This window comes from Nyctereutes procyonoides, unplaced genomic scaffold (assembly GCF_905146905.1).
Source record: "Nyctereutes procyonoides isolate TBG_1078 unplaced genomic scaffold, NYPRO_anot_genome, whole genome shotgun sequence".
NCBI classification, from domain to species: domain Eukaryota; kingdom Metazoa; phylum Chordata; class Mammalia; order Carnivora; family Canidae; genus Nyctereutes; species Nyctereutes procyonoides.
This window is the reverse complement of record NW_026575140.1, coordinates 41,738,158-41,747,211: the sequence shown is the minus strand read 5'-3', so window position 1 is coordinate 41,747,211 and position 9,054 is coordinate 41,738,158. Positions and strand designations below refer to the sequence as shown.

At 42.7% G+C, this 9,054-nt stretch overlaps 1 pseudogene; it reads right to left on the bottom strand.

Annotated features, from left to right (window-relative positions):
- Positions 1-4,478: 4,478 nt before the first annotated feature.
- On the bottom strand, positions 4,479-5,792 carry LOC129496878 (serine/threonine-protein phosphatase 2A catalytic subunit beta isoform-like; annotated as a pseudogene).
- Between the last annotated feature and the right edge of the window lie 3,262 nt (positions 5,793-9,054).

The following is a 9,054-nucleotide window of genomic DNA, read 5'->3' as shown; positions in this document are numbered from 1 at the left end:
AGGCTCCCTGTGGGAGCCTCATGTGGAACTCAATCTCATGACCCCGGGATCACAACCCAAGCCAAGGGCAGATGCTCAACCACTGAGCCACCCAGATGCCCAAGAACTTTGTTTCTTGAGTTCCTCCTAAGATGGACAGCAAAGAAATACTTAAGAGATCCTATGGGAGGGAGAGTGAGTGGAGGGATGGGGTAAACTGGGTGATGGGCATTAAGGAGGGAACGTGATGTAATGAGCACTGAGTGTTATATACAACTGATGAATCACTGAACTCTACCTCTAAAACTAATAATACACTATATGTTAATTAATTGGATTAAAGGAAAAGATCTTCTATCACAGTTGTCATCCACTCAGTTGGTTGTGAGTCCTGCAAAGAGTCCTTGTCTGGAGGTGCCTTCTTAACGTGGTATGAATCCACAGCTGTACGCCAAGTTTTGGAGAAGTAGGGGTTAGAAGCATAGCGTAAGGACTTGTCCGTTTTTCAGTTAACTCATCTTCTGGTCCTTGGTTCTTCCAAGTCTTTTAATATGACCCCGTTGCCTGGCTGAAAAGGGTTCATTGGCTCCTCAAGAAATGGCTTGGTCTTAGAAAAGGCAAACTCAGGGCACCTGAGTGGCTCTGTCAGTTAAGCAACTACCTTCAGCTCACATGATCCTAGAGTCCTGGGATCAAGCCCCAAGTCGGGCTCCCAGTTCAGCGGAGAATCTGTTTCTCCCTCTCCCTCTGCTCCTCAACTCATGCTTGCTCTCTCTCTCATTCTCTCAAATAAATAAATAAAATTTTCTTTAAAAATCTATTTAAAAAATAAAAGGCAAACTCATGGATATTTGTCAAAATTTGACTCAGCTCCTGTACATACTATTTGATTCTATTTTCATGTTCTAAGTCGGGGCAAATACCCCCTACGCAAGTCTGAGTGGGTTTCCCATATATAATTTCTATCTGAGCCCTACTTCTAAGGGACACCCTTACATAGAGGAGGGCAGCAGCAAGTGCTTTTTCCCATGTCAGGCCAGTCTCTTGACACGTTTTAGCCAGCGCTTTCTTTAAAGTATGGTTCATTTTTTTGTTTTACTATTAATTGGGGAGGGGGGCGGGACAGTTCCTAGCCACAGTTTAAGCAGCACATTCTACATGTCGTTGCACATGCCACATTGCATTTTATCTGTTTAAATCTCTCTTCCTCATTAAGCTATGGACTGAGCACCAGCAGGGAGACTTCTTATTTCTTCAGCTTTTTTTTTTTTTAAGATTTTATTTATTTATTCATGAGAGACACAGAGAGAGATGCAGAGACACAGGCAGAGGGAGAAACGGGCTTCATGCAGGGAGCCCAATGTGGGACTCGATCCCGGACTCCGGGACCAAGTCCAGAGCCAAAGACAGACACTCAACCGCTGAGCCACCCAGGTGTCCCCAGCTTTTAATTCCCACTATCCAGCTTCTGACCGGACAAAGAGTAGACAATAATAAATTGAATTAAAATAGAAGGTCGAGGCTGGATCTCCTAGGACCATAAATGTTGAACATAAAACCAAAGCCTTTGTCCTCCTGAACCAGGATCCCTCAAACCTCATCCCCTTTGTCCAAAGTCAGAAGGAGTTCCAGAACTTGGGGACAGGCCGAGATGACAGATGAGACAGCATGTTACATGCTGCCTTTCCCAAACGACCACCAGAACAACATGCTGATAAAACATGGCTGAGTTCCCTCTTCTCTCTGTAAAATTTGGTCTTCTTAGCATCTTAGAGAGGGGAGAGCAAAGTGAGAGGTTTGTGAGGTTTCAGAGTCGGGGTTAAGGCAGTCAGCCATTTTTAAATAAAGGGTTTGATTAGGATTAGGTAAGGATCACAATACTTTAAGATTGATGGCCAAAGCAAAAGGAGCATTTTTACAGCAAAGTCTTGGGGATTAAATTTGTCTTTTGGTGTTTTCTGCAATTTTAAGTTATTTCAACTTCTACCTTCTGTGCCAGTTTCCTGAAATGGTCAATTTATGTTGATGAAGACAGTGGAATGAGAAAGCCACATTAATGCAGAGAGTGGCTGTGTGGGGTGTAAATGGTTTCAGCTCTCAGGAGTCAGGAGGCCCAACTGAGGTAAGAGAGAGCTGGGGAGGTTCACAGCTGATGGGTCCTTATCTATAAGTTTCTCATCAAGATGCTAGAAAATAATTTTGCAACAGGAAACTCCCATCCCTCCTAACACAATAATGCCATCTGTTCTCCTGGCATGGATTTTTAGTCACTGGTCCTATGGGAAGCTTTTTGGTTTTTCTCCTCCACAGGTTTAGCCTTGACTCAATCAAGAGGCTAGAATAAGTGCTTAAAATCTTTTCACCCAGAGCCTACCATGGTCTATGCAAGCATTTGCCAGTGGGCAATTCACATAGGACCATACCCGTGACCTTTTCCACGCCTCTCCTGGTTTGTATGCAGTCCGGAAGCAGGAGGCCTGCCCTGCCACTTACAAAGTGATTATTCTGTAGCAGGCATCAGGCAAAATGAGCAAGCCCAGCAGGTGGGGGGGGGGGGGAATGCTGACACTCATTAGAAAGGTCAAGCAATGCGGGGAGCATCCAGCTTCTGTGTGGGAGACATGCATGCATCTGGCCCAGACAAGAACACCTAATCTAATTTCTAAACAGGAAGAACATAGTTCCCTAGGATGGAACACCAGGCCTGATTTGCCTAGATATTTATGGGCAGTGGCAGGTGGGGGATGACTACCATTTACTGAGGACCTGTACAGCATCTTTTTACACAGCATTTCATGGAAAAGCTTACCACATCCAGACTCTTTGCAAATTGAGTATTTTCAATACCCTACGTGGAGAAAGACCAAACCAGAGAGAGGCTTCTCTGTTTAAAGGAAATTTATAACAAACTTTCTTTCTGAAATTAAGGAAGCATTCCCTGGTTTTGTTTTTTAACCAATTAACTTCTCTTTGACGGTTATCCAAAAGAAAGTACCAGTCAATATTTTCCACTGAATGCATGCTATCCAACTAGGTGAAGTGAGATCTGACTTCCCAGTCTCAGCCACATCAACAATCTTCTCATCTCATTTGTTAATTGTGAATAAAATAAAGAGATCTTGAAAGGGTAGAGAACCCATTCTTTCTGAAAGTACATAAAGTGCTGCCCTGTAATACTCACTTACTCATTTAGAATTGGGAATGAGGGGTTACTTTAAAAAAGTAAAATACTTGGGGCACCTAGTTGGCACAGCCGTAGAGCATACAACTCATTTTTTTTTAAAAGATTTTATCTATTTGAGAGAGCGAGCACACACAAGTGGGGAGCAGGGAGCAGAGGGAGAGGGAGAAGCAGGCTCGCCACTGAGCAGGGAGCCAGAGGACACAGGGCTCCACCCCAGGATCCTGAGATCATGACCTGAGCCAAAGACAGATGCTTTACCAACTGAGCCATCCAGGTGCCCCTGAGCATGCAACTCTTGATCTCAGGGTCAGGAGTTCAAGCCTCACATTAGGCATAGCATTTACTTTAAAAAAAGGGGGGTGTGGGTGGGAATGAGGCAAGTTTTCTTTAATTTCTCCACATGCTGCAGCTCTGTCCTCTGGCTTCTAGGACTCTGTTCTCCTTCAAGCCTCTATCTCTGGTTCCTCTTTTTTTGTTTTTGTGTTTAAAATGGAAGTTTATTGTTCAGTACACTGAATAGGAAGCAAGAGCACTGTCATGACAAATATACAGAAATATGCAGATCGACATAAAAGAGTAGTTTAAATGAAGGGAAACCTTTATTTATTTATTTGTTTGTTTATTTATGGAAACCTTTTTAAATGTTATGAAAACACACTTCCAAAAATCTTTTCTTCTGTTAACTATACATTTCAATAAAAAAAGGGTAATGGATTAAGTGGAAGTGAGCTTGTGAATTTTTCTTAAAAATAAAACTCCAGGGGATCCCTGGGTGGCTCAGTGGTTTAGCACGTGCCTTCGGCCCAGGGCATAATCCTGGAGACCCGGGATGGAGTCCCACGTTGGGCTCCCTGCATGGAGACTGCTTCTCCCTCTGCCTGTGTCTCTGCCTCTCTCTCTCTCATGAATAACTAAATAAAATCTTTTAAAAAATAAATAAAATAAAACTCCAAGTCCATCAATCCATACCAGTTAAACACTATCACTAAAATTTCCAAATAAATGCAAAATGAGATGAATCTTTTTTTGCTTAACAGTCCAGAGGAAAATGGTTAGTACAAATACAGCAGGCAAACTGTTAAGACTGACCAATCTAGAAAATAATACCGTACTAAATTTCAGTCTCAAATGTGCTAAATGTGGGGCACCTGGGTGGCTCAGGGGTTGAGCACCTGCCTTCGGCTCAGGTAGTGATCCAGGGTCGGTCCTGAGATCGAGTCTCACATGGGGCTCTTCGCCAGGAGCCTGCCTCTCTCTCTCTCTCTCTCTCTCTCTCATGAATGGAAAAATAAAATCTTTAAAAAAGAAAATTGTGCTAAATGCTCATCATTAGCACAGCACATTTTAGTCCATGATACAGTTTAATGCCAAGGCAGATCCCCATTTGTTTGTCCCCATTTGTTCCCCATTTGTATTTGTTAAGAAATACATAGATTACTGTTGCTTTTTTGGCTTTGTTTTTAAAGCCGGTATACTTTCTCATACAAAGGCAGATATTTCCCAGGAGGAATTTACAGGAAGTAGTTTGGGGACACTGGGTAATAAGAGGCTCTCCACCACGAAGTGCTGGGTCAAACTGAGGGAATGAGTATTTTAAAGTGTCATCTAATTCCACAATAGCAGCTGGCATCCCACAACAATAACAGTAACTGGGTGTCCTAAAAATGGTACCCACACTCTGATCCAGACACCAATGTATTCCTCCATTACAAGTTGGTGAGCTCGAGAAACCAGTGTGAGACCACTGGCATGACTAAACGTTTCAGAAATGTCCAAATATACAGCCAGGATGAGGTAGTGAAATATCCCACCAACTACAATCATCTGGATCTAACCACTACAGATCACACAATAGGCCCTCCTGTGGAACTTCCTGTGAATGATTCAAGGCTCTCATATGATCCAGTCCATTTAGGGATGGAGAGAGGCCACCATGGAGGCCAAATATCTGCCCATCTACTAAAGCTGTAAGTGGAAGATAATCAAATAGATCTGTAAAATATTTCCACACTTTGGCCAATTCCATACTTTCATAGACATTCATCATAGAAGCCATATACTTGGGTAATTTGTCGGCTTTCACGGTTTCTTCTCAATACTGCAGTGTGTTGTAGGTCACACACCGTTAAGACCACAAGACAGTCACAGCCTCCACTGAGTATAGCTTATGTCCACATAGTCGCCCATGAAGAGATAGATAGTTTGTACCTGGCAATAGTCTACCAATTCTAAAGAGTTCCATGGGATCATGGGATTGGGGCAGTCTGGGTGGCTCAGCGGTTTAGCGCCACCTTCAGCCCAGGGCCTGATCCTGGAGACCAGGGATCGAGTCCCGTATCCGGCTCCCTGCATGGAGCCTGCTTCTCCCTCTGCCCATATCTATGCCTCTCTCTCTCTGTGTCTCTCATGAATAAATAAATAAAATCTTAAAAAGAAAAAAAAAATCATGGAATTGACCATGCATATTTCCATACAGAATAACAGGAAAATGAACCTCCTGCACTTTTGAGTCTTTTGTTAAAATTTCCTTAGCCTTTTTGTCAAGGAAAAGGGACCTACCTGATTATCATTCTCCATTCAGCTGTTTGACCCACTGGTGCAGCTCCTTGGTGAATGCCTAGTCGTCCATAGTGGCCGGACCCCCTTCCCCACCGCCTCCGTCCCCCTTCACAGCCCGGGCACTGCTCCCTTCTCCAGCTGCTGCCAGCTTCCAGCAGCAGAGGAAGGAGTAGGGAGCAGGGAAGATGGCAGCAGCCCCCTTGCACCACCTAAGGCCAACCTCGAGGGGCTGCGTGAACAAGGAGGGATGGGTGCAGGATGCAGGCAGGTTAGACAGAGTGCCAGAGGGGTTCAGGGGTCCTCCAGGTAGTCGCCACCCTCGCCACCACTATCCCCCACCCTGGTCTCTCCCTCAGGCTTCTTCTTCTTCTTCTTCTTCTTTTTTTTTTCCAGTTCTTTTAAAAGGTTTCATCATCTGGATGCCTGGGTGGCTCAGCAGTTGAGCATCTGCCTTCAGCCCAGGGTGTGATCCTAGGTCTAGGGATCGAGTCCCACATCAGGCTCCCTGCGAGGAGCCTGCTTCTCCTTCTGCCTGTGTCTCTGCTTCTCTCTTTGTGTCTCTCATGAATAAAGTCTTTAAAAAAAAAAAAAAGGTTTCATCCTCTGGCCAACACAAACATGAAAAGATGCTGAACATCACTTCCCCTCAAGGAATTGCGAACCAAAACTGTAATGAGTTATTACCTTGCACCTCTCAGAAAGGCTAAAATCAACAACACAAGAAACAAATGTTAGAGAGGATGTGTGGAATGTGAAGAAATAAGAACCCTCCCCCTCACTGCTGGTGGGAATGCAAACAGGTGCTGCCAGGGTGGAAAACAGTATGGAGGTTCCTCAAAGAGTTAAAAATAGAGCTACCTTAAGATCCAATAATTGCACTGTTTACCTAAAAAATACAAAAACACAAATTCAAAGGGATACATGCACTTCTATTTTTATTTTATTGCAGTACTAAGCTCTATTTTATTGCAGCACTATTTACAATAGCCAAATTACGGGAACAGCCCAAATGTCCATCAAAAGATGAATGGATAAAGATGTGGTATGTATACACAATAGAATATTACTCAGCCATAAAAAAAGAATGAAATCTTGCAATTTATAACATGGATGGATCTAGAAGGTATTATGCTAAGTGAAATAAGTCAAAGAAAGACAAATATCATATGATTTCACTCACATGTAAGAAACAAATGTGCAAAGGGGAAAAAAGGGGGAGAGGAGGAAAGGGGAAAGGGAAGATAGGGAGGGAAGGAGGGAGGGAGAGAGAGAACACACTGCTGGTTACCAGAGGGGAGGTGGGTAGGGGGATAGGGGAAATGCATGATGGGGATTAGGGGTGCGATTGTGGAGGGGAGTGCTGAGTAATGTACGGAACTGCTGAATCACTATATTGTACACCTGAAATTAATACAACACTATATGTTAACTCTAGCGGAATTAAAATTCACACCTTAATTTAAAAAAAGTTTCATCCTCAACTCTTCTTTTCCCTTCTCTCCTCAGCACCCTCAGGACTTCTATGGTTACTTTCAGCCACACCCTTCCACTCCTAATACTTTCCTGACCCTCTGGGGCTCCATTCATCCCGCCTAATCTAGTCCCAGATCACTTCACCTGTGAATCTTTAAAAATCGAATGAATTCTTTGGGATGCTGTTTGAACTACTCAAAAGCAGGGAAGTAAAGGAAATAATTCATTTTACAAAATTGACAAATCACTGATCTGAGAACCTAATAAAGACAAAACCGCAGACTAGTTTTACTTGGAAAGAGCTGAAAACAATTTAAATATACACATACACACAAAAACCACATATAAATTGTATACATTAAACCAAACCAGCAGTACATTAAAAGAATAACACCACGGGATCCCTGGGTGGCGCAGTGGTTTAGCGCCTGCCTTTGGCCCAGGGCGCGATCCTGGAGACCCGGGATCAAATCCCACGTCAGGCTCCCGGTGCATGGAGCCTGCTTCTCCCTCTGCCTGTGTCTCTGCCTCTCTTTCTTTCTCTCTCTCTCTGTGACTATCATAAATAAATTTAAAAAAATTAAAAAAAAAAAAAAGAATAACACCAAAACCAAATAAGGTTTGTTTCAGCAATCAAGGAATCCAAGGATGATTCCATATTAGGAGATTTAGTAATATAAATTGATTTTATATTTTATAAGAGAGAAACATGATTGCTTTTACTATTAAAAATGCCTTTGTTGGGGCACCTGAGTGGCTCAGTGGTTGAGCGTCTGCCTTCAGCTCAGAGCATGATCCCAGGATCCAGGATCGAGTCCCACATCGGGCTCCTTGCAGGGAGCCTGCTTCTCCCTCTGCCTATGTCTCTGCCCCCCTCTCCATGTGTCTTTCATGAATAAATAAATAAAATATTTAAATATTTTTATAATAAAATGCCTTTGTTAAAATTTGTACACCCATTCCTCCTTAAAAACCTCTTACTAAAACCAAAATGGGGTATCTGGCTGACTGAGTCAGTAGAGCGTGTGACTCTTGTTGTGAGTTTGAGCCCCACACTGGGTACAGAGATTACTTAAAAATAAAATCCTTTAAAAAATGAAAATGAAAAAAGAAAATGAAAGGTATTCCTTTATTTTAATGAAAATATTTCTCAAAACCAAAGCCAGGATGTGGTTCATTCTAAAACACTAGAAGCATTTCTGATCAAATCAGATACAAGAGAGGAGCTAATAGTACTAATACTATTGACTATTGCTCTAGAAGTTCCTACCAAGGCAATTAGACAAAGACTGAATTAAAATGTGTAATTAATAGAAAGGAAGTTGCAAAACTGTCATTATTTATGAGCTTATGACTGTACAACTAAAAAAGAAAAAAACAACCCAGCTTAAACCTACTAGAAAAATAAAAGGTGAGTAAAGAGATTACTTAAAAATTAATATTAGGGGCACCTGGGTGGCTCAGTTGGTTAAGCGTCCAAGTCTTGATTTCTGCTCAGGTCATGATTTCAGGGTTGTGAGATCAAGCACCATTTCAGGCTCTGCGCTGGGTGTGGAGCCTGCTTAAGATTCTGTCTCTCTCTCCCCTTCCGTCCTCCCTCTCTTAAAAAAAATTAATATAAAGAAGCAGTATTTTATTAAAAATAACTTCTAGTTAAAAATTTAGGTCAAGATGGTAGACTGGGGGCAGCCCGGGTGGCTCAGCGGTTTAGCGCTGCCTTCAGTCTAGGGCCTGATCCTGGAGATCCAGGATCGAGATCCATGTCGGGATCCCTGCGTGGAGCCTGCTTCTCCCTCTGTCTCTGTCTCTGTCTCTGTTTGTCCTTCATGAATAAATAAATAAAATCTTAAAAAAAAAAA